This window comes from Theropithecus gelada, chromosome 8 (genome assembly GCF_003255815.1).
Source record: "Theropithecus gelada isolate Dixy chromosome 8, Tgel_1.0, whole genome shotgun sequence".
NCBI lineage: Eukaryota > Metazoa > Chordata > Mammalia > Primates > Cercopithecidae > Theropithecus > Theropithecus gelada.
In genome coordinates, this window is record NC_037676.1 from 129,691,509 (window position 1) to 129,717,430 (window position 25,922).

Genomic DNA, 25,922 nt, shown 5'->3' on the forward strand with positions numbered 1-25,922 from the left:
ATGCGTGGAAGCTTGATCTGCTTTGAAAAGAGCTCAGCTTAAAGGATGATATCATGGGGGCTGTCAACAGGAATCAGAGATGCACGTCCAAGGGCAGAATCTAATTTCAATTCCAGGACATTTCATGAAACAGAATGCAAAGCAACAATTATCTGCTAAATGGAAAATTAAAGGCATAAATAAAGTCAAAGCTCAAACCAGTGAGGCAAAAATCACACAGGCTCCAATTTCCTTTTGCTGCTTGTAGCTGCCAGTTTGAAAGGAAGGACACATGGGGATAGTAAAAATATGAGAGCAATGGACCACGTTTAATCAATAGTGATGCCTCTGATCCCACAAATGCTCCCCTTCCCAGTATTAGCCCTTCTCCACCTACTGCCAAAACCCAGCAAGCTGGATGGAGCAAGACCTCTGAGAAAGAGGCCCCTGTTCTCTCCATAGGAACTTCACTTTCCTATAAATGAACTCCAGCACTGAGTAAGTTCTGGTAAAAAAAGAGCTTTATTTCCCCAGACTCCTTGTTCCTCCACTTCTGCCAAAATATATTTCTTAAGTGTTCCAACCCGAAACACACACATGAACACACACACACACACACATGCTGCCAATTTCTTGGTATTTTGTCAATACTGACTTTGCCCCTTTTCTAAATCTTCATCTCCAATTAAGGCTTCCTGTTTGATGGATAATTGGTGACACATGACACAGAATAAGCCCAGTGGAAGACTTTGTTTCCCATGGGCCTATATGTAAGACATTGGGTCAAGTGTCAAATGCTTTGGGCCATGGTTTACAACCAATGTTTGTGACTTCCACCCCTCCTCACCCTCTGTCTTCCCTGCTGTCCTTTATATTCTTCCCCACAAGTATGTTTCAAATCTTTTCCCTCCTCTTGATGCCCACTGCCTCTTTTACTTAGACCATTGCAAAGTTCACCACTTCAATTCTGCCCTCAAAACATCTGCAAGAATGTGTTTTCTAATCCATAAATCTGATTATATTTTTTTCTTTGTTCAGAAAACACAATGGGCTCCCATTGCCTACAAAATAAAGACCACTCTCTATGGCCATGCCTACCAGGACCTTCATCAATAACCCCCCTTAACCTCCTCTACCACTGATGCCATTCATTTATCTTTTCACTCATTCATTCAAAACCATGAAGCATCCACTATGTGCCAACCATCATTCTGGACACACAGCCAAACTAAACTTCTCTTTCCCAAACACTTCCTGCCCTCTTACAACACTGCTTTCTCTCACAACGTTCTCTTTGCCAGAAACGCTTCTATTCCTCTTCTATCAAACTCTCATTCATCCTTCCAGATTCAGCTTCCTTTGTGTGCCCTCTGTGAAGCTTTGCCTAAGACAGACACACACGTGCACACACATGTTCCAAGCAGGTTCTCTCTTTTGTATCCCCACCCACCATGGTTTTATGGAACGACCATGACTTGTATCACTTTGAGGAATCACTGCCTGCTTATCTGTTTCCTTTCTAAGGCAAAGATTGTGTCAGCCTCAAGGGCAGGAGAACGTATATACTTTTCTGTATACTTAACTCACTGATTGGCACATAAGAAGTGTCGGTGAATGTTTGCTGATTGACACCTGCCTCCACCACCTGGCAAAAAAAGCCACTTTGCCATTCCAAGCTATTCTGAGGAGTGAGCAAGGTGAGTGGCTACCTACCCAATGACACCTTTCCCATCATGAAATTTTACTCTCACCACCAGCCTACACCCCAGTCTCTGCAATTGCGCCATTAGATATTTAGTTCTCAGTACACACCACCTTTTTTTTTTTTTTTAATCTTTCCACTCTTATTTTCTGATCCAGGAAACACAGTCCTTAAGAAGACTGAATCTGAAGTCAGAGTGCTTCTATGAACCCACCAACTTTGCCATTCTACCTGGGCAACCTGGTATCATTTCCATTCTTCACTCATGAAATAGGGATCCTCATAATACTCAGTCTCACAAGGTGGTTGTGAGGATTAAGGAAAGCAGTACTTATGAAGTGCTTAAAATAGTAAGTGGCACACTGTGAGTGCCAACTATGCTAAAGTATTTGCTATTATTGTTGTTGTTGTTGTTCTTATTTTCTACCTAGCCCTACCTTCACCTTCAAAACCAAGGTTTTCATAACCCTTAAACTCATCCTTCCCTTTCAGGCTTCCCTGCTGTTTCTTGCCTTGCATGTCTCTCTCTTTCATCTGTTCATTCTTCATGATGGATCTCGAGTCTCCTTCGTAAAGGCACCAAGACCACTCCTCACCCATTTGTCTCACCACTGGAGCCTGTGCATGCCCAGATCGCAGCATTCGCCACTTCTGGTTTACGGTCCATTTCTCCTATTAAGTCCAGAATGCTGTGACTTCAGGGACAGTGTCTATGCACCTAGCATAGCCTTTCTGGAGTCCTTCCCTGGGCTAGGCATTGCGGCAGCTTCTGAGGATACCACATAGCTCAAGCATAGTCCCTGCCCTCAAGAAGCAGACAAGAAACTAATCTGAAGGTCTATGGTGACAATAAATGTGGTATCGTTCTTGGCAACTACAAGGAAATCAGTGAAAGGGGGAGGACAGAGAGAAGAAAGCCCAGAAAAAGAAAAAGAAGGAGGGAGGAAAGAAAGAGAGAAGTGAATTGAGGCCATGGAGTTACTTCAGTTGTCAAATGTTCCACTGGAATATATTTACAACTATGAAAAGGAATTACTTTCACTATTCCAGACACATTTTTGCTGATTCCTTTAGCACAGTGTTTCCCAAAGAATGGCCACCATGCCCCAGGAGGCATTTGACCATAGTGTGCAGAAGGATATTTTAAATTGTAATAATTGCATGCTTTAATGTGTGTTAGTACTAAGTTTCTAGCCTTTCAAACCTGTCTTTTCATGGATATTATTGCTTTATTTTGAGTGAGTGTAAACAAATTGCAAGTAAGAAAAACTGGGGGGGTTCTGATTTCATGTCTTGCCTAGAAAAGAGCTTCTGAGGAGAAAAAATTTCTAGGTCTACCACCAAGAAGGGTAGGGGACAGCTAAAAGTCAAGATTTCAGAAGCCAAGGGCACACCTTTGGCTCTCACCCTGCCTGACCAGCACCTTCAAAACTTCTATGCACACTCAACAGTTATAAAGGAGCTCCTCGTCTACTTTTGGTCAGCAGACTGCAAAACTCTCACATGCTGTCAATTCATACACAGAGAGATGAAAGCTGGGAAAATTAAATGAGTCATTAATATTTCACTAGTTGAGACTAAATCTATCTGTAGAAAAGGTAGCCTGACCAACTGCACTTTTTAAATAAACTTTGTTACTCCCACCACAGAACATGTTCCACAAAATCAGCTTATGTGGGTAATTCTTTTCCAGCCTTAATCGCAAACCCCCAAGGAATCTCATTTGGACTCAGCATTTGTGTATAAGCAACAGCAGAACAAATGGTGCAATAGCTCATTAATATCTTTCTTGGCAGGATATGCTGTTAAAACATATATATCAAGTTATAGTCTTGATAGGATCACACCTCATTTTAAACAGTACATGGGGCTCTGCTACCTGCAGGGTGTTAGCCCTGGGAAACAAGCCGCTTCCAAAAATAAAAATGTCTAACCTGCTCATTATCTTGCAAATAAATGACTTTGTGCATCTTCCTCTTTTTCTCATGCTTACTTTTCCCTTGTATTGTGCCAGACTTCCTGTACCCTGTTATTGTAGGATATTGTCCTGACATGCTACAACACAAGGCAGTATAGTGAATATTGACACAACCAGAGCACCATGGCAAAAACACACACACAAGAAGAGCAAACTGAAGACTTTCTCTATTGATTCAGGTAGCAGAACAGCCTGAGGTCAGGCAGTAACATATATGATTAACCTTCAGTATGCCAGAGATTCCTAACTATCCTCAGCTGAGCATTATTGCTGTAGCCAAAGCAGGAACTCCTCTGAACCGAAGAAGGTCCACTGATATCATGCTCAGGTAGTTGGTCAGGTAGATTGCTCATCCGCTCCTAACTCAGGTGGACTGTCCACACCTGGACGACCTCACCCTGGTTACTGCGAAAGCCACTAGTTGAGTGAAGACAGGCAGTTGGTGTCATTCAAGACTACATGATCACCAGACCAAATTAAATTATGGGTTTGTAGCATCCCTAATCCCCCTTCTCAGTACAGAAATTGTCTTGCGTGTTAGACACAATTTTATTTGGAACTGGCAATGAAATTTTTTTTCCTGGCTCTCACCCTTCAACCAATTGGTTAACTCCTATTTCTTCTTCAGATTTCTGTTCAGAAAACACATCTTCAGGAAAATCACCCCTGACTCACCCAGGCTAAGTCACAAGCTTTTGTTATAAGCTCTCATCATACCATATGCCTCCTCTTTCAAAACCAGCACCTGCAGAAATGTAAGTGTACATTGATTTATGTAAGTATTTGAATTATGACTGTTTCTGTATTTGTTCATGAGGTCCCTGAAGGCAAGTACTTTGCCCGCTTTTGCCTGTTTCATAACTATCATGCCTAACACACAATAACCTCTCAATTAATAGCCAAGTTTATTAGTAAAAAAAATGAATGAAAAAGTGAATGAATGAAAAAGTTGCTACCAACATAGGCATTATAATGAGATGATATCAGCGATCTGAGCTCTGAACAAATTTATTCTTCTCTTCCTGGGTACATACCTGAATTATATTTCCCAATCTCCTTAGAGTTAAAATATAGTGGTGTGACTTTTGAGACATGGGACTTCCAGGTCTGGCCCTGGAATCTCCCAACATGTGCTTCTTCAAGCCCCTTTGCCCTTTTGGCTAGCTGAGATTAAAATCAGCATAGCAATCTTAGAAGCAGATGTTAAGGATGACTTAGTTCTGTCGCCCTAGGTCCCTCAATGAGCACATGGAGCAGAATCACCCAACAACATGTTCAGCCATCTTCAGAACTGTTAAATTGAGCAAGAAAGAAATTTCTGATAAGTGTTAGCCTTTATGTATGTGGAATTTATTTGTTATATCAGTTAGGGTTACTTGAAGTAATACAACTCTTCCCAGTGATCCTCAACTAGAAAAGAATTTGGAGGGCATGTTAGAATCTCATGGGGAAAGGGGCTGTTGGAAAAGTCTTCCAACGTATAATCACTGTCTTATGTACTTTATACATAGTTTGCAATAAAAGCAGAAATGTAAAGATATATTTGACTAGATGAAAGGATTTGTGGAGGTGTGGAACACACACATTCACCCACATGTGTGGACGTAGAAGGCAGATACAACAAAAATTATGGTTCATCGCTAATAGTGGCAGAGGATGGGTTTTGAGCCACTTCCCTTCAAACCAACCACAACGTCATAAGTGATTACCATCATTCTAGTTCCTGTGAAGAAGAGAGAGCTGTGAAAAATGCTTGATGCCCTCAAAAGAGATAGCACAAAATTTCATTTTAAAAGGCTTGCCTCCTATGTGATTCACTAGAAATGAAACCCTGGAAAAATTACTTCACCCCTCTTTTCCTTCATTTGTTAAAAAAAAGTGTTTAAATTTGCAACTCAGCAGTGTTTTAACGTTATATGATTCAATTTGTATAGAGGGTCTTGTGGAGAGGAGATAAAAGTACATCAAATATTATAGCCAAATGTTTCTTATGCTGGAACAGTTAGGTACAAAGGGTTATAGAAACGTAGCCTGCCGGGTTGAATAGTAAAGAGGAGGAACAGAGAAGACTTACAGTAGGAAATAATCCCTAATTCCAGAGCCAAATGTGGGATTCAAATAATAGAGGCTCTAGCAATTCCGAGGTGATCAGGTGGACTTTCCTGGATGTTCTGGGTCTTGACCTGATTGCTGAAAAATGAATACAAATTCAGAGAAGAAGAAAGCTAGTATGAGACTATCAAATGATCATCAGACATTTCTTGAACACCAATTAAATTGCTAGGTATGCTAAAGTTTACAAAACTGGTATAGACACCAAGAGTGAGATATCAACAGAGACTCCCCAAGAGCTAAGAGGAAACCACCTTGGACTAGAAGTCAAGAGACAAAATTCTAGACTCTACTCTGTAATTAACTACCTATTTGAATTTGGAAAAATCACCATCAACTTTCCCAGCCTCATTCTCCGCATCTGGGACATGAAGGCGTCGTCCAAATGATTACAAGCTTCTTTTCCTGCTCTTATTGCATGATTCCACTTCCACAGCCCTCCAGCATTTTTTAGAAGCTGCATCGCTCCATATAGCCTGCAGGGGGCACTAGACTGGGAATTAGAAAACATGATTTCCCTTCCAGCTCCACCTCTGACCAATTGCGTGACCCTGGTGAAATTGCTTAACCTCTCCCTATCTCAGCTCCCCATCCATAAAACAGAGGGACGAATAAACTCTCCTCCTACCACTAAGAGGTGTAGCCAGAGTTAATACCCTCATCGTCCTTTGAGCTCAGCAGATGAAAGGCACTGAGAAAAGTACAAAGAATTTTTATGTGCTATTGACTTTATTTTATTTTATGTGGGGGAGGGAGTCGGCCCCAGCTGGAAAGCTGCTTTCTCTGAATCAAAGGGCAGGAACCCAGCAAGTTTCTCAGGATTGGGGCCTTAGACTGGGCTGTGTATACAGACAGAGCCAGCCAACCCCACAGTTCAGTTTCCTTTAACCTGGCGCTCCAGGCAATAACTGTGCAACTCTGCAATTTAACAATGTGTTCTTTGTCCCACAACTGTTCTCGTTTCTCAACTGCCCAGGTAATATGTTTGGGCCTGTAGGAAGAGTCAAATAGTTAATAAGGGAAGGGTTTGGCATGCCCTACGTAAGTTCTACCAGCAAGTCCCAACAAGAAGGCATTCTGTGTCTCCTGATTCCTGACCTACCCCCAAAATGTACAAATGTACAAGGAATGAGCCCACTTTCCCAGCAGGCTGTAATACCAGTTTGGCCTATATCAATGCATTGGTGAGCTGTGTTTTGTTTATGGTTTTATGCCATCTATTTTCCCATGGATATTATGTTTTCTAAAGAGCCCTTAAGTTTACGTCAGCTTTTAAAGCTACCAGCAGCACCATTTCAGTTCATATTAAGCCCTTAATATGGTATGAATAGGAGAGCTATTAGACTAGAGAGCCATAATCGCCCCCGAGGAAAACATCCATCACCAACCTTTATGTAGTCCCTGAACTTCTAAAAGGTGTCATCTCTCTGGGGTGTATCTGGTGAGAGCTTTCTCTGGGAGATGCCAAGAAGCCAATGCATTAGATGAAGCTTAGAAGGGCATTTTCTAACCATTACAAATTGCCTAGTCTAGCATCTCAATTTCATCTACGTGATGAGCCTTAATTAAATTTGTTGGGGTTTGATCCTTTATCCCCAGATGTGGCGCTGACAGAGATTGCTGACATAAATAATGTGTGCTCCAAGTGCTTGCCAGGCTCCTGGCTCAGCCAGGACAGCTGTAGCTTTTTGAATGTCATTCCCAAGATATCCTGCAGGTGTTCAGCTTCCCCCAGTTCTACTCTGGGAAGAGAGCCGTGGGCAAGATCAGCCCAGATGACACTACTGCATCTTGACAGAGCATTCCCACTGGACAGGTGCGCTACCTGCAGACACCTCCAACAGTGAAAGAACCCCCCGGCTGCAAGTATGGTCTCGCCAAACTGAAGGCATTTCTTGTATAAGTCTTGAATCTGATGTTCTTTAATAAGACTTCCTTTAAAACTGTATACCCACGCACCTGAAAACGTTATCAGGCTTTTCCTTATTTGACAGCAATATTCCAGGAAACGGTCCAAGTAGCAAAATCTTCTCTCAGTGGCTTTCTGGTTCCTCATTTCTGACTTGTTTTCCTGCTGTCTACTGGAGCCAACGAGAGGCATTCTCACTCTGGAAGTTGTTAGTTCATTACAGCCCAGGTTGATCTCATCTGGTTCTGGGTGGGGGTTTTCTTCTGAAGATTGGCTGGTAAAAGCCTCCACAAAGTCTTAGCTAGAACATTCAGAGCCCTGTGTCAACTTCCGCCTCAACCCTGGCTTGAACTTAGCTGACAGCCCTATCGATTTGCTCAAAGGAGCTTTTTTGCTGCAGGCAACAGAAAGGAGTGGAAAGAACACAGGCATTGGAACCTGCCAGACCTAGGCTCGCCTCAGGCTCTAGGACTTGCTCACCATGTGATCTCAGACACATGACTTCATCGCTGAGTCTCAGTTTCCTTATCTGTGAACCAAGGATACTCATACCTTCTTCACAGGACAAGAGAGGCACATACAAGTTCATATCTGTCTCTCCATTTCAAGTGATTCTTCCACATCAGAACCAGTTTGTCTTCCCTGGCCTGGTCTTCTTTCAAAGGATGCACAAGGCCATTTACAACTGGGAACAGAAGAAAAACTTTGGCAAAGCAGTTGCAGAAAAAACAAAAAGGATGAGATACAACAGCAATTTTTATTCTTTTCCTGGTGGAAATCCAATCAAGAAGAAGAGTTCTCCTTTGATTCTATATGCTACCATTATGCCCAAAGCTGAGAAACTAGTGTTTGCCCAATACATTAGAGTTTGCATGAGGAGCCCGTATCTATGATGGTGTTTGATACCCAGGCTTGATTAGTAGGACTAAAAAATTGCCACCACTTCACAAGTGAGGACAGTAAACCTCAAAGGAGTCAAATAACAGCCTAAAGTTTATGTAGGTTTAAATGGTGGATCAAAGAAACAAGGCTAGTCTATGAATCCAAATCTGGGGTGCTTTCTCCTCTTGTATGGCCTCTCTTGCTCCCATTGGCCTGTGGGCATTCATTATATACTTCAGTTTGTTAAATGTTAGGAGGAAAGTCCAGAAAGTAAATTGCTAACACAAAGCAAACAAATGAAAATTCCAAATTGATAGACTGTTTTCTAGCACAAAAACGACATTATGGCATATAAAAAGCTGACACCACCTGCATTGCTAGTTCCCTCTATCACCCCTCTCTTTAGACATAAAGAAGGGCTGGTCATTTTTACATGATCCCATGATCCCTGGACTCTTTGATTTCTCAAGGCTTAGACTCGTGCTGCCTAGAATGTCCTTCACTCCTCTCAGGCTGGTACATTCCAAGTCTCCCTTCAGCACACAGCCTACATGTGAAGAGCATGATCGCAGCCCCTCCAGCAAGCCCAGGTAAAAAGAACCACTGCCTTAGAACCCTGCAGATGCAACTTTTGTAAAAGCCCTTAATCCTAGGTTTGGGACCCTGGGAAGGTCGCTTTACTTGTCTGAGAATCAAGGGAAAATTATACTGTCCCTCCAGCAGTGATGGAAGATTAAACAAGAACATGTATAACAACAGCACAGCATTGCTACTTAGTACCACTCCAGAATTGCTACTCTACTTCCCCTCCTTCCTGCTTCCTCTGTTCTCCAGCAAATCCTGTATGCCCACCAATTATAGTGCTAATCACACTGTATTGCAATCATTTGGGTCCTTTTCACTAGACTGCTAGTAGGTTCCTCAGTGACATGAAAACAGACATTTTTATCTCTGTGCCCCAGAACTCAGCTAGACATTCATTAGGCATTCAATATACGGTGAATGAAAAAGCCATGTAAGAGCAGGAAGTTATACAGAAAATGTTTCCCTTTCTTTGCCTAGGAAAAAAAGTATGTTATCTCTGATTTCTTTAAACCAGCTTTGTCTGAACTTTTTGAACTTCAGGTGGCTTTAAATGTTGGTTCTAATTAGATGGCTTAAACCAGCACGGATGTCTCCATCAGGAATTTCCCATCCACATTCCATAAGCATCTGTGTCTGTGCACAAAGTTGGAGGGTAAATATCTGAGTAGAGTTCCTCTCTCTTGGATCTGCCAGCCCAGCATGCATACAGCTCAACAGTTCTTAAGCTGGGCCAAGAATCCACACATTATAAAACTGACATGAAAATAGGCACTAGCCAGATGGAATGGAAATCAAGCAGCAGATCTAAGGGAAGCAGGGAATGGAACCAAAGAACACTTCTCTGCCTCTCACCCCTTTGTGTCCATCCTGTGAAAATCTAAGTTCATTTGAGATCACTAGAGGTTGGGTGACCACAAAACCATGAAGTATTTACCCTCTCTTTACATCAGTTTCCTCATCAATGAAATGCAGGATAATATTTTCCATAAAATAGGGATATTATGTGGCAATATCCTCACCCCATCAAATATTTATTTGGATCAGGTTTCCCCTGTGCAGATCCAGCCTTGAGCGACATCTACCCTAATTGCAAAATAACTCTTGAGAACATTTCATGAGTACCATTAGGCACCATTTCCTCCTGTGCAACCCCATGAATAGGACCATTGCATCATGTCACTGTTTCTTACCCCATCATGCTGGTGATACTGTCCTCTGTCCTAAAATAAGATGTTGTGGGATAAAGATGCACCCTCTATTCGATGACTGAAAAATGCTGAGATTCCTTCTAGGACAGCAGCATTCCAGGGACAGGGGCCTTGAGGAATATAGGGATTTATTATAAACTCTAGAATGATCATTTCTGAAAAGGTATGTGGCATAAGTGTTTCTATGGTTTAGAAGAATACTTGGTGACATTCTGGAGGATGAATTAGAGGAGGGAGACAGTGGTTGCTGAGAGATTAATTAAAAAGTTTTTCTATAGATCAGAATGAGAGATGATAGGATCCTGACCTAGGCCACTAGCAACAAAAAGGAGTGAAATACGTACACTTTGAATGTAAAAGTTGCATGGTTTGGGGACCAAATTTACAATTGGGAATAGAGTCGAAAGGGAAAAGAAGCAAAATAGCCTATCTTAACACAATTAAATATGTTCCAAGCCTCCTTTCCCTAAGAAGCCAGGATAAACTCACCTACTTGTGACAAGTGTTTTGTCAAAATATTTGTTCAATAAGATTTCCTTCCTTCTTAAGATATTTTATCATTTAAATCACCCCAGAAGAACAGAATTAAATAGTAAAAGTGATTTGGTCATTAAACAAGAGGGTTGGACTGATCACACCAGCTCTTGAAAGTCATTTCTGCAGTTAATCACATAAGAACGCTGACTCCTTAGAATGGTTGAAATGGTAGCATTCCACTCAGAAAAGCCTAATCTAATCCTGGAGCACCAAGGTCACAATCTTGAGGCCAAGATTTTAAATTCCAGCTCACCCAGGATGAGTACTTTATAGAGACTCCATCCCTGACCTAGGTGGGCCATCTCCAAACAGAAGCTTGGGACAGTTCCATGGTCAGCTTTTATTTTGCATTTTAGTAAAATAGAAACAGTTGTCTTATGTGTGTAGCATTCAAGCATTCTAGAAAAAAGAAGAAAAAAACTGGGTTCAAAAGTGTTGGAGTTGGTGTATAGAAAAAAAAAAAATAAAGCATAAACCTCAGGATTCCTCATAAATTGCATAGGATTCTCCTAGGTAATAAGAAAGAAAAATGAAGGAGAGGGAGATTATCATTGGATATGTTTGGATACAGGGCTTTGGAAAGCTGGGCAGATTGATGTGTCAGTCAGGCTCTTAGCAGGCAATAGGAGCACACCCAAATTAGGGCACTTTGAAGGGAACCACTGCACTCTAGCCTGGGCAACAGAGTGAAAGGAAAGGAAGGGAAGGGGAGGGAGGGGAGGGGAGGGGAGAGGAGGAGGGAGGGAGGAAGGAAGGAGGAAGGAAGGAGGGAGGGAGGAAGGGAGGGAGGGAGGAAGGAAAGAAGAAAGAAAGGGAGGGAAGGAGGGAGGAAAGGGGGAAAGGGAGGGGAGGGAAGGGGAAGGGGAAGAGAAAGGAAAAGAAAAGGCACTACTTACCAAGTGTGGACAGGACCCCAGGAAACCTTAAGAATATTGCAGTACCCCAATGTTCACTATAGATTTATACCTCAAGGCTAGAAGGGGAAAGTGGATAGAATATTTACTCAAACCTGGAGTCAAAGAGGGCCCGGTGGAGAAAGAGGCCGAGAGCTTTGGTCAAGTTTACCCTTCAGGGAGGGAGCATGTGACTCATCTTCCCAACTCCACTTGCCCACTCCCTTCAGTCTTCTGTTAGTGCTCACCCTTGTCTGAACCCAAGCAGACATCAGAGACATGGGAACCTGTTGATTTAGTCCATACAGGTCAGTCTCCTGGGGAATAGAGCAAGGTAGAGGAGAGTAGAAATGGCATCAGAGAACTGAATGGAAGATACACAGCTCAAACACTTTCCTGAGAGCCCCTACATTCTATAACATCCTAGTTAATGTGCATTGGGTTGTGTAAGAGCTGCACCTATTCAGCAGCAGTTCTCAGGCTGATGTGATGGTAGACACATGCACTGAGAATCTCAAAGAATGTGTTTGGGGTAATTAAACTGTAATAGCAGATTTCAGAATTTTGTTTATAATCCTAATAAATGGCAAGATCCTCTATGATTTAAGGGGAATTTTGCTTTAACATCCACTACTCTACAACACATCTGTGGATTGGGGTTGGCCAAGCTGTATTATACTTATTTTCCAGATGAGGAAACATAGCAATCTCTTTGCTCATCTTAGTTCACAAAGCTCAGTGAAAACTTGTCCTTGGATTCCATGCCATGGATGCCAATGGCCTAGGTCTACTTCTTAGCTTGCCTTGGGAGAAACAAATTAAAAACAATGATTTCTCTGAGGAGCTACTTGTAGGAAACTCATCAGCTTTAGTTTCAGACACTTTAATAAAACGCTAATGTCTCATTCAGCAAGTCCATCTATCAGCCAACATTTTTGTAACCCTCCCTTCTGCAAGATACTTTGCTGGCAACTGAGTGGAAAGAAGAGGCGAGGAGTGTTAGGATTTGGGGATGTGTTAACACCATATTAGATAAAAATCTTGTCCTGCCCAATGGGAATTTACATAAAAAAGAAATAAAAAGAGGAAAAAGAAAGAAAAAAAGGAAAGAAAAGACACTGTTTACCAAGTGAGCAGGACCTTGGGAAACCTTAAGAATACTGCAGTACCCTAGGGTTCATTATAGATTTATACCTCAAGGCTAGAAGGGACAAATGGAAAGAATATTCACTTGAACATGGAATCAGAGGGCCAGGTAGAGAAAGGAACTGAGAGCTTTGGCCAAGGTTACCCTGAAGGGAGGGAGCAGTTGATTCTAATGGAGAACCAACCCACAGGCTCATCAACAGGACGATGGAAAATAAATGGTGATGTGTCCATATAATGAGTAGTATACAACAATAAAAGGGAATAAATTACTCAGGCATGCTGCAACATGGGTGAATCTTAAAAATAAATTAAGCCAATGAAACCAGACACAGATATATACTGCATAATTCAATTTACATGAAATTCAAGACCAAGCAAACTAATCTCTGTTGATAGAAATTATATTAGTTATCTCTCGATGTGGAGACCGAGTTGGAAGCACCATTGAGGACACTTCCGGGATGGTGGAAATGCTTTATATTTTTGACTCAGTTGTGGTTGCATGGAGACAGATATATATATATATATATATACACACACACATATACATATATATATATACACACACACTTGCAAGAGAAAAATCATCAAGTGGCATCTATAAAATTGGTGCAATGTATGTTTATAAATTATATTCTAACATTTAAAAATAGAACAGGAAATGCTACAGTGAAACATGCATAGTGATTAAAATGCTGTCCTTCTGGCAGTTTTCTTCGCCACATGAGTAATGCCCTGAGAGCCTTATGCATGTGTTTTGGGAAACTGAACTACATGGTTGTAAAGAGCATGGGCTTTGCTGAGTGACAGATGTAGCTCAAATTCTAGTTCTATCACTTCTTAGATATATGACCTTGAACAAGTCATATAACTTCTCTGAGCTGAGTTTCCTCCTTGGTAAAATCTACCTCCAACATAGTGTTGTTATGAGAATTAAGTAATAAAATGAATGAAAGAACTTAGCCAACTTCCGGGAACATTCTATGCTCTCAATAAATACAGGCTACTGGTTATTATCATTGTTATAAATGCTGCTTTTCTGCCCTCTGCTCCACTTTACCTGCAGTGAAGACAATTCAGAGAGAGAAAAGGAGGGTGGGCAGAGGGAATGGATAGTGTCTGTGAATTCTGTTTTCTTTTGCTTTTCAGCAGTTTCTTATAGGGCACGTTTGAGGCTGACTGCAGTGGAAGATGCAACTGACTGGACATCAGAGGGACAAGGTGCATCCTGTCCCTACGATACACCATGCCTGGACTGCGGGCCTTCTTAATGTGCAGGTCAATGGCCAGCGCTGCTGTCCCCCTGCATGCAGACTTGCCGCAGTGGCACTGTGGGGCTCTGCTGGGCTCATTAGTGGCTCCCTCACCCACAAACTTCACAACTCTGACTGGAATTCTTCGCAGAGCCAGTGCACCTAAAGGCAAAAGGTGAGGCCCCCATGGTGTCTGCCAGCCGGTTGCTTCCATAATAGAGTATTGATCTCCACCAGAAGAGTTGCAAGCCCTGCACACCCAGCATTGGCCATTAGAGGCAGGCTTGTGCAGATGGCAAATCCATCAGCTACCAGTTTGACATTAACAAGCAATTACAATGCAGTCCCTGAGTTAGCTCCACTAGGGGATATCAGAGTGATTGCTTCAAGTGAAGAAAGATAGGGGAAAATTTTTGATCAGTCCAGAGTGCTTCTCTAGAATTCAGGCCACCGAGGGTTAGACTGTATGGTGTGGCAGAATGAGCACTAGACTCTGAGTTAGGAAATAAGGGAGGCTATTACTAGTGATCTATATCCATCACTTTCCTTCTCCGAACCTTTCTGTCCTGTTTCTAAAGCAGTGGTTCGCAAGCCTGGCTGCACATTAGAATCACCTGGGAAGATTTTCAAGTTCCCAGTACTAAAACTATGCTTCAAGCCAATTATATCACAAACTCTGAGGGCAAAACCAAATATCCACACTTTTTAAGGCCCTTCAGGAGCTTTCAATTTGCAGGCGTAGTTGAAAACCTTGAAACTATCTGGAGAGAGGTAGCTGAAATTAGTGATCCTTAAGGCAATAATGCATGACTTTCAAGAACATGAATCCTTCAGGTGCAAATCATCTGAGGATCTTGTTACAGTGCAGGTTCTGACTCAGTAGTTATGACTTGGTAGGTGTAAGATTCTGCAGTTTTGTAAAAGCAACCAGTGGATAGAGCTGCTGCTGGTCCTGGGACAACATTTTGAGTAACAAGAGAAAAAAGGTACCTTTTCTCTCAAAAATTTGAAAAGTCCAGTGCAGCACTGTCTAATAGAACTTTCCACGCTGACTGAGTACAGTAGTTCATACCTGTAATCCCAGAACTCTGAGAGGCTGAGGAGGACAGATCACTTGAGGCCAGGAGTTTGAGCCCAGCCTGGCCAACATGACGAAATCTTGTCTCTACTAAAAATACAAAAATTAGCTGGGCACGGCGGCACACACCTGTAGTCTTATCTACTCAGGAAGCTGAGGGATGAGAATTGCTTGAGCCGGTGAGGCAGAGGTTGTAGTGAAAAGGGATCGTACCACTGCACTACAGCCTCCGTGACAGAGCAAGACCCTGTTTCAAAAAAAGAAGGACTTTCTGCACTGATGGACATTTACTATATCTGTGTTTTCCAATATGGTAACCAGCAGCAACATGTGACTACTGAGCAATTGAAATGTGGTGCTCGTGCAACTGAGGAACTGAATTTTAAATTTTTATTTAATTTTAATTAACTTAAATTTAAATAGCCACATGTGGCAACTTGATATCACAAGTCCAGAGGTTTTAAAACATGAAGCATATAACATGGCTAAGAAGGGGTGTTCATACTATATACCCACGAGCAGGATTACACATGCTCTTCTCCAGAAATAGGCCCCAGTCCATGGCAAGAAGGTCTCTTCCTAGCTCAAATTAAGCCCAAAGTCAGTATGAACAGAGTGTGTTGACTCTGGGTGGACCATGGGAGGAAAGTGACTAGAGTCACAACTGAAGAAATAATCACTGTATTGAGCCTCCTAGAACAGGCTGAGGAGCATGAGTTTTAAGACAAGGGCAATGGCAAAGATAGAGCCATGACATCATGACACTACAGAGAGGGAACACTTAATATTACCCAGAGCTGGCAGGGAAGACAACCAGAAGAACAACATTTGAGCTGATTCTTAAAAAAAAAAAAAAAAAAAAAGATATACACAAGAAAGCCAAATTAGGAGAGAATGCCAGAAGAAGGGAGTAGCATGTGCAAAAAAAAAAAAAAAAAGAGAGAAAGCAAAAATTAGCAAAGGGAAAGTACTAAGTGTGCGTCAGAGAGTAGGGAAAGTGAGGGTCTTAAGAGGCCTTGAGAAGTCCCACCTCAACTAAAGACAACAAAAGACAAAACCCATGGTGGCATACCTTTTCTTATTTTAATAGATAACAAACATTATTATTAAGAACATTTTAAGAGGTAGCTTCCAAACAGGGTCACTGCATACAGTTATACAGAGTGCACACTGCCCAATTCCAAGGCAACTGTTTGCATCAATACAATGTAAATGGCATCCCATGGCGCTGTGCAGTATGCCAGCCCTACCTCCGTTTCATTCCTTCTTAAATTTTTTCATTAAAGTTCTTTCTCTTCTGGTCAAGAAAACCCTATGATAATAGAATCTTCAAACTGAAAGCATCTATAAAATGAACCCCAGATTCCTGGGGCTTTAGCCTTTTGTTAACCAAATGAGATGAGGAATTATGGGTGTCTGATGTGCCAGGTACTATTCCAATACTTAAAATATATCATCCCACATTTCTCACAGTAGAACCATGAAGTGGAGACATTACTTCATTTTCCTATGAGAAAATGGGACTGAGATGGTTAAGGTGGGATAGCATAGATAGAGACCGTTACAACAAACATACTCAGTCTTAACTAATTTCTAGATCCGTGCTTCGTCCGCTACTTTATTATTCCTTGAAGATGTTAGGGGAAATTCATTAGTCCATTTCAATAACACACAACTCCTCTGGAAATAACTTACATGCCTATGATTAGAACACATAGGTTCAGACATCACAAAGCTTTGATGTGGCTGAAATTCTATCAATTTACTGGGGCAATGCTAGTTATCTCTTGGTGATTTGTGCCTCTGTTTGGCAGTAGTCTCTGCCTTAGATCCCTTGGAAAGAGAGAAACTAATTACTTAAAATTTTGCTTATTTGCCATCCTAACAAAATAGGACTACCTAGGGGACGAATAATTAAGTGGATCATTAATGGTGTATTTACCACATCCTGACTGGAATCATAATTATATGCTTACCGAGATGTATACCACCCTCAGTTGTCCCACAGTAAGCTCACCCAGCTTCTCTATGTTAATTTTCAACACCATCTAAGTCTTCTTGGGTAATCTAATCCACTACAATAGCTTTACATATCACACACATGATCGTTATGGCCAAACCTCTATCTCTTTCCTTAATATTTAATCATAGCACCTAACACATATAACCAGCTGCCTGTAAGACTCCCACTCCTAAATGTCCTGCAGCTCCTTCTACCTTAAAATTTCCAAAACTATGTTAATTCTCTTCTAACCTTGTTTTTTCCTTTTGTGTATTATTCTCAGTGAATCGGACCACCACCCAAATAACCCGACAGTCTTCTTTGATTTTTTTTCTCTTTCTCAACATTCCCAACCCCTTTCTACCCCACCTAGTCACTTCCAGCTTTTTTATGGTGAGAACCAGCTTCATGTAACAGAAGCTCTAAAAATGTCAATGATCTAAATAACTTGGGTATATAAATATCTCTCTCATAATAGAAGGTCAGAGGTGGGAAGTCTGAGCATGATATAATGGTCATCAGGGGTCCAAGCTTCTTCATTCTGCCTCACCATCTCACTTGCAGCTTCTGCCTAATGTTGACTTACAGTTCAAGATGGCTTCTGGAGTGCTACCATCACATCCGTGTTGCAGGCTAGAAGGAAAAAGGCAATGGCCTGAGGAAGGGAGAGTTCCTGTTAACTCAGCTTCCTTTAAGCAGCCTTCCCAAAAGTTTCACATTGTATTTTTGCTAATTCTCATTGGTCACAACTTAGTGCCATAGAAGACTAGTAAATACAGTCTTTTAGCTGGCTGGCCTGCTATCCTATATAAAATGAGTTTAGGTTACTGAGACAGAAAGGGAGAGCAGATCTTGGGAGGCACCTAGCTGTTTCTGCCATCCCAAGTGTTGTGATTTCTACCTGCTTTCGATTTAACCTATTTGCCAGTTTCTCTGCATCCCACCGTCATGGTTCTAGTTGAAGTCCAACCTCAGAGAAATAGCTACTTAAGTGATACTGGGATGCTTTGTACAGAGCAAAGAAACCAGTCTTTATGCCACTTGGAATAGATTTTTCCAATTGTTCTGCCCCCACTGAAAAAAACTCTTGGTTCAGAAGAAACAATGACCAATGACGTAAGAAGGACTAATGTTGCCACCTGCCTCTCAGTTTAATAGCAAGAGATTCCACATGTCACACAGGAAAGAAGCCTAGGAAGGAAAATGAGCATTAAGATTAATAATTGATGTTAATACTGACAACAAAGACAAACAATGGTGATAAATGAAATGGCAGAACCAAGGAAATTGTTCTACTGTGATATCTTTCTTTCAAGCAGGTCAACTGTATAATTACAAAACTCAATTTCATCAGGAATTTCATCAACATCAGAGCCCCTGGGCCACCAGTCTTCAATGTTTGCTACCAGTGTGTTACTGTCTGCTTGTCATTATCTAGAGACAAAAATGGAACATTACAATGGGCTTTATGACCCTTTTGTACCTCAGCATTTCCATCCTGCCCCCTTCACCTAGCTGTACCTCATTATCTATTCCAGTCCCTGGCTTGTAAAATCCCTAGAAATTATTATTGCACTAAACTAAATTAAACACAAAGGCTTATTTAGTGGATTCACAATTTTTAGTTGTACCACATAGTCAAACAAGTAGACATTCAGGTCACAAAATCTACCCTGTCTCCCCATGAGACCACAATGCCATTGTCTGAACAGATTAAATAAAGCAGAGCATCATCTCAAACCATTTCCATGGTTCAAATCTAGGTGGCTATACTTACCAGCTGTGACGCTTAGGCCAACCTATTAACCTTCTATTTCACTTTTCTGCTAAATGAGAAAATATGGACTTTACTTCATTTTGTGAGAAATAAATAATCTAAGTAACTGGCCAAACCATATTTTGTGCTTCTTAAAAAAAAGGTGCCATATGTATATATATATACACACATATGTATACACACACACACACCACCCAATATAATGCAATCTTTTCAGATGACATTAGAAATATTTTAGTCAGGTCTAAGGAACAGAAGTTAATGATAAATATGATAAACAATAAATAATAGCTACTCTTTAGGGAGAAAATTACACACATCTTACTTGACTTAAACCTCACAACAGAATTGAGTGGCAAGTTATTACCCTGAGAAAGGCGACTCAAGGTTGGCAGAATAACAAGTGGGAGAATCTAGATGTAAACTCATATCTCATATGCAAATGAGCATGAGAATTTAAGCAAGACTGAAGGAGAACATTTAAGTTCCCTTTCCAACTCATATCCCAATTCTGGAATCTAATTTCTGTAACAAGTAACTATATTCCTTGCCACAGAAGTAAAGATGGCCCCATGCAGAAGCTGGCAGCATGGCATGATGGAAACAGAATAGAATCAGGAATTGTTTTCTACCTGTGTGTCTGTGACTTTGGTGTTCTGATTCAGACACATATTTGAGAGGTGGAGGGGGGAGAAGAGGGTTGCCACATTATGTAACAGAAAGGAGCCCACTGCCTAACCACTTACCTTGTGCCAGACATTGCACTAGGACTTTATTACCTGCAACCCATCCTGCAAAACTGTGAAGATTTGATATAATCATTCTCATTTTATGCTTGAGAAACAAGGGGTAAGGACATTAAAAATTTACTCAATGTTTAACATTTGCCTGTCTTATTCTAAAGCCCCTTCTCTTTTCACAATACCTGTAAGAAATGGAGATCAAATATTGAGTGGCAGAGGCAAAAATATGGCCTACCAGAACCATTATGATAGCTTTACAATATGCCCACCAATTATTTGATACTCCTCCTGCCAAACGGTGAAGGCTAATTACCCTCCCACAGAATGTGACTCACTTCTAATGAATAAAATATGGTAAAAGTAAAAGTGTGCAATTTGAGAGACTAGGTAATAAAGAACAGCGGCTTCTTCCCTGCTCTCTCTTTCTTAAATCATTCTCTCTGGGGGAATCCAGCTGACATGTTGTGAGGACACTCAAGCAGCTTTATGGAAAGGCCCACATGGTGAGCAACTGAGGCCTCCTACCAACAGCCAACAAGAAACTGGGGCCTTTGCCAACAGCCAGGTGAGTGAGCCATTTTGGAAAGTGGATCATCCAGTCCCTGTTAGGCTTCCAGATGACAACATCCCCTGCTCTCATCTTGACCACAACCTCATGAAATACCCTTATCCAGAATACCCAGTTAAGCCACTCCATAATGGCTGTTGTACAAAACTGTGAGCTAATGTGTTGTTTTTAAGCTATTAAGTTTTGAGGTGATCTATTACACAATGATAAACAACTAATACACCCATCCAGTGCTGAAGAAAGGGGTTGTCAGGAGGGTGGAATTTGCACTATTAAATCTTCATAGAGTGCAATTTCCCCTCACCACACCACACTTGCCACTAACTATAAAGAATTAGGTCAGGGAGCTTCTTTGGTTGCACCCCTTTTGCCTTTGGTTGTCAATGGTGGAACCATTTCCCCACAATCTGCAGGAATTAAGAATCAAAGAGAAGGACACACCATTCCATAGCACAGAACACAAGTAGATGACTCCCATGAAGAGTCTAACAGCATGGTATGTAATATCCCTAGATATTAATATCCATCCAGGAATCATGGTGCCTACACTGGAATTTCAGATTGGCCACTGACACAGTGGACACATTATTCAACATTTCCAAATCTTGGTGTTCTTATCTACAAAGTGAAGATAATAATTGCCAATGCACAGGTGACTATGAGTTAGAGAGATTACTTTTGAAGAGTTCCTAACACATTTGTTCAACAAACATTTAATGATGCTTCAGGCACTGTGTTCATTACTAGTGAGAATATGACACACAGAGCTATACAGTCAAAGAGCTTTCAATGAAAAGTAACATAATTGAGTGATAATTTTTAAAGTGTGGTAAAATGTGTGGCACATAGTAGGTATTCAATAAATACTTGGGTTTTTTTCCTCCTTTTTACCTTCTCCTAGAGTTCTACTTGATGGTAGCTGCAGTTTTTCTTCAAGACATCCTATTTGTCCTGGTACAGAACCTCTTTTGACCACTAAAGGCACAGTCGCAGTCCCTCACCATTGCCTTGCATATTCCACAAAAATGTGAGCATTAATCATTCTCCATGATATAGATAATTCATGGTTTAATTTAATTTTTTAAAATTTTATTTATTTACTTATTTATTTTGAGACCAGGTTATAAGACTGGCTAATTTTTGTATTTTTGGTAGAGATGGGGTTTTGCCATATTGCCTAGGCTGGTCTCAAACTCCTGAGCTCAACTGATCCTCCTGTCTGGGCCTCCCAAAGTACTGGGATTACAGACATGAGCCACTGCACCTGGCCTGGATAATTTTTTTCTTTTTTTGAGGTGGTGTCTTCCTTTGTAGCTCAGGCTGGAGTACAGTGGCGTGATCTCGACTCACTGCAACCTCTGCCTCCCTGGTTCAAGTAATTCTCCTGCCTCAGCCTCCTGAGTAGCTGGGATTACAGGTGCCTACCACCACACCTGGCTAATTTTTGTATCTTTAGTAGAGATGGGGTTTCACCATGTTGGTCAGGCTGGTCTTGAACCATTGACCTCAGGTGATCTGCCTGCCTTGACCTCCAAAAGTGTTGGAATTATAGGTATGAATCACCACGCCTGGCCCTGGATAATTCATTTTTAAAAGAACATCATACCTACCTTAAATGCATCAAGATTTCACATTAGACTCATTATTCATAGTGAACATTAGGAACTTAAGTCCGCTCAGTAATAATGCACCTATCCATGACTCTTGATTCAAAGATGTGCACCTATTTACCCTGAGCCAGCTCCTTGGAAGGACATGAAATAGAGGGTAATAATCACATCTTTCCAAATTTTCTATGAAACTGCATCGCCAAAAACTGAGACTCATTTTCCGATTGATGTATCGAATGACAACAAAATCTCCAGGGCATTCAGAAACCCAACAGGGATTAATGATTAGGCATACCAGTGGTAGTCAGGAGACTTGCCCAAATTTCTAGTTTTCTGCAGATGGCATCTAAGTTAGAAGACTGTCATAAATTTATTCATGACTTGGCTTTCTGCTATTTGCTCATTGGTGACACTTTTATATAAAATAGTGTTTCTACAGCTAGGAAATGCCAGTGGAGATCAAGAAACCTGGGTTCTACAAACTAATAGGGTGGCCTTTGATTAGTCCTAACTCCCCTTCCTACGCCTCAGTTTCTTTAGACATGAAGTGAAAGCAATGGATTACATTGCCTTAGACTTTTTCCTAGATCAAAAATAATGTGATAATTGTGCCTTTCCAACAATAATTGATACCACTAATGAACTTTCTTAAGCACGTCTATTAAGGACTTTACATTATTTTTCTAATCTTTAAGCAAACTCTGAGATAAGTAACATTATGATGTTTATTTCATAGGTGCAAAAGATTTGTCAAGTAACTCCCCAAAGTCAAAGGGAGGGCTGGAGTTTAGACTCGAGACTGTTCTGCTCTAACCCAAGTAATTCTGGATTCCAGACTCCCCAAATGACAAGTTATTCCAGAAATACTCAGAAAAAGGAGGGTGCCGTATGTCGCACATGGAAAAATAGAAAAAGTAACAGAATCCAGCCAAAGGATTCCCAGAAATTGAGGCTCTTCTGTTCTTGGCATTTGCATCTTTGGATGTGTGTTTTTTACATTGCTCTATGCAAAAGGTATGTTTCTATGTGATTTTTTTTTCTCCTCCCGTCTTACTACTGAGGAATCACAGGGAATAGACTTGACATCTGTGAACTCAATTTACCCTAGAAAAATGTTTCAGTCACACTTAAAATGAAAAGGGCATCAATTAGAATAAGAAGGACACTTTATTGCCTAGGAGGACTGAACTTTTTTGGACCTGGGGCACCTTATCAGCTTCATTTCTTGCTCTAGTATAATCAAAATGTCAGGATCTCCATTGGACCTTAGAATTTTTTTATTTTTCTATAAGAATTTCTGAATGTCTGCCATGTGTCAAGGGAAATGCCTGGACTTCTATATATATGTATTTTATTGTCTCCCTACATCTACCCAGGAAGACAGGCACAGTGAGCCTTCCATGTTATAGATGAGAAATCTAAGTCTCAAAGAAAGAGAAGGAATTTCTCAAGGTCACACTCTAAGTAAAAGGCAGAGGAGGGATTAGAACCCTGGATCCTCTTTATTACACAAAGCCTGCCTCACAAGGATGCCAATCTCTCATCACTTACTGGGAAAGACCCACTCCTCCCATTCATGATAAGGTAATGCTATCCTATAACCCCAAAGCAGGCATAAAATATGAAGTAGCGAAATTCAGACAGGCAGAAGCAGAGAGGTTTAGACATGGCTCTTGTCTGCAGCAGGGAGAAGTTCCTGGCAACATGACCCTGAAAATAACAATGAGTGACTGAAGCTAAGAAGGAAGAATCCTCCAAAGACTCTGAAACTAGATATTTTCTCAAGCCCCACCTATGGACAAACACAAATCACGGAGAAATAAAGATGCCAGTCTCCAGGAAGCACCAGTGTTAAATTCACTCTGGAATTTAACTCCTGGCATTAACAGTTAGCTGGGAGATTAAAACAAACCAACACACAAACACAAAAAATAATCAGTAGAAAAAAGTTAAAAAAAAAATCAATGGACAGTGGTTTCATAGCAGATGGCAAGAGGAATATTAAAAGCTGTATTTTATTCGGAACTCATTGTCTTCTGGTTTCCTTATTAGGTGTTTTGTATATCGAGGCCCATAGCTCCAAGCAGCCTCCATAAGGTAGAAGCTAAGAACTGCAATTTGTGGGTTAAAAAACTGTGCTTGAAATTCCTTGTTTGTCCCTTGTTTGTCATTTCTCTACCCTTCTGTACCTGGCCCACACCCTAGGAAGATGACTCGTATAAACTACATAAATGAGCTCCTTGCCTTCTGGCTTCTAGTTGGGTTTAGTCAATGAGATCTATCGGCAGGAAGATTGGAAGGTAGAAGAATGGCATCTGACTTTTTATTACTTTAAATTCCTTCCTGTCAGAGCTTAAATTGACTGCAACATTCCTTTGAAAGTTGCAGCTCCCTTCAGAAAGCTCTTTCTTGCAGCTCTAGCATCTCCCCAGGCTTCAGTAAATGCCTCCTCCCTGTGCCCTGAGTCCTAGGCTTAGAGTGAAAATGGGTCTCTGCTGCCACTAACCCTGGGATGCTTCACCCTCCCTTGTGAGTTTCCCTTAGTTCTGCCCACATCTTTGCATATAGTCTCTTCATGGAACTTTCCTCAATTGCTTCTTTTAAATGTATGAGCTGGTTATGTTGGGAGGGGCCCCACGGTGGGAGGAACAATGACTAAGACACAGAAAGGTTAAGTAGCTTGTGCAAGGTCATACAAATAGTGCATTAGTTAAAGCAATGCTTGTTTCTATAACAAATAAACCCCCATATCTCAGTAATTTTAAGTAAAGATACATTAATTTTTTTTTACTTACCTCAGTCCAAAGTAGGGTTTGTGAGCAGCAAGTGGCTCTTTTTCAAGTGGTGATCCAGAGAAGAAGACTCCTTGCATTTTCTGGCTGTGCCATATTCAATACACCTTTCAAGGTGGCCATGTTCATCAGCACAAAGCTGGAAGAGGGAAAGAGTATGTAGGCTTGAACATGGCAGGTTTTGAGTCACACCCTCCACTCATGTTTCACTGGCCAAGCTCAACTGCATGGCTGTCCAATTGAAAGAGAGTCCCAGAGATGGTGAGCTCAGGAGGATTAAAAAGAGAGTTTGGGAAAGCTCTTGACAATTTCTACCTTAGAAGTGTGTTTGAAAACACAAACTCAAATCCAAAGCTTTTCGCTCAAAACACAAGGCCTCCAGTTCATGGCGTATACAGTTATTTAATGTGTGCATTAAGTAACAAGAATCATCCATGTGTGTTCCAGAGGGGAAGAGACTCAACCAGAGAAAATTTTATAGTGTGATAGTGTCAGCCCATGATTCTACCAAGGGAGTATCTATTCTGAAAATGTGTAACATGGGAAACAGGGACTGCTGCTGCCTCCGCCTATCACAGTAACCACTTACTTTACTTATATTACCAATAAAGTAATATATAAGTAACTGCACACAAGTCTAGCATTTAAGGACATTGATTTTTATATCACTTGTTATTTATTTTAAAAACCACATATATTTAATAGTAAATCACTGTAAAAGGATTATATGAACAAAAATACGCATTCTATGATGATTTACAGTCCCAGTTAGAAATTCCAAGGGTAATTTTGATCATATGCCCTGTTTCCTTTATCCACTAAATTTAGAACCTGCATCTCCACTGGATTCAAACTGTAGTTCTCTCTCTTTCCACTCACACCTCTGTGGATTTCTCTCTACTGCCTGTGAGTTTTATAGTGTTAGTACATATTCTCCAAGAACACAGACACAGTGGGACTTTTTACATTGCTATGTAAATCTGCAGATTCACTACTCAATAAGTATTGACCCGTTGACTTTGCCTTTTTTCCACCTCATAAGCATTTCCAATGATCCAGAAATGCGGAGAAAGAACAAGTCCCATGAAGGTAAATTTTCCCTAACTGAGTAACCTGGGGAACTCACATAAAAATGGGCTGCACAAATGTTATTTCAAGATTTAAA

The 25,922-nt window shown here is 41.0% G+C and overlaps 1 long non-coding RNA gene across 1 annotated transcript in view; it reads right to left on the bottom strand.

The window, feature by feature from the left end:
- Window positions 1-25,300, bottom strand: part of LOC112630378 — a 122,839-nt gene extending 97,539 nt beyond the window's left edge. The window contains exon 1 of the long non-coding RNA XR_003120862.1: window positions 24,761-25,300. This is a non-coding gene — a long non-coding RNA (uncharacterized LOC112630378). The remainder of the gene's footprint in view (window positions 1-24,760) is intronic.
- Window positions 25,301-25,922: the final 622 nt, after the last annotated feature.